Below are 390 nucleotides of genomic sequence, written 5' to 3' on the forward strand. Positions count from 1 at the left end.
AAAACCTTGGGACAAATGACTCAAATTAGAGATGAGAGTTCAATGATACAATGCCTATAAAGTTCTTATTAACACTGCCTGGCACACAGGAAGCCCTTGGCTATTAAGCCAATTATAGAAATATGTAGCTTTTGATGTCATTGTTGATGTTACTGTTACTGCATTTTCACTTGGGGAAAAAGATTCTTTCTCTTTGCCCATCCTTAGCAAAGACAAGGCAAAGAAAAAAGCAAACGTTCCAGGGTTTAAGGATTTTCCATTGACCAACAGAACAGAGAAAGTTTGAGCATTTGTTTAAGAATTTTATGTCGATCCCTTGGCCGGGTAGTCGCTTCTTTATAACCGGTCCCTAGTAAGGGGCGTGTCTTCCTGGAAATTTGTCCGCAGTAG

This window comes from Elephas maximus, chromosome 17 (genome assembly GCF_024166365.1).
Source record: "Elephas maximus indicus isolate mEleMax1 chromosome 17, mEleMax1 primary haplotype, whole genome shotgun sequence".
NCBI classification, from domain to species: domain Eukaryota; kingdom Metazoa; phylum Chordata; class Mammalia; order Proboscidea; family Elephantidae; genus Elephas; species Elephas maximus.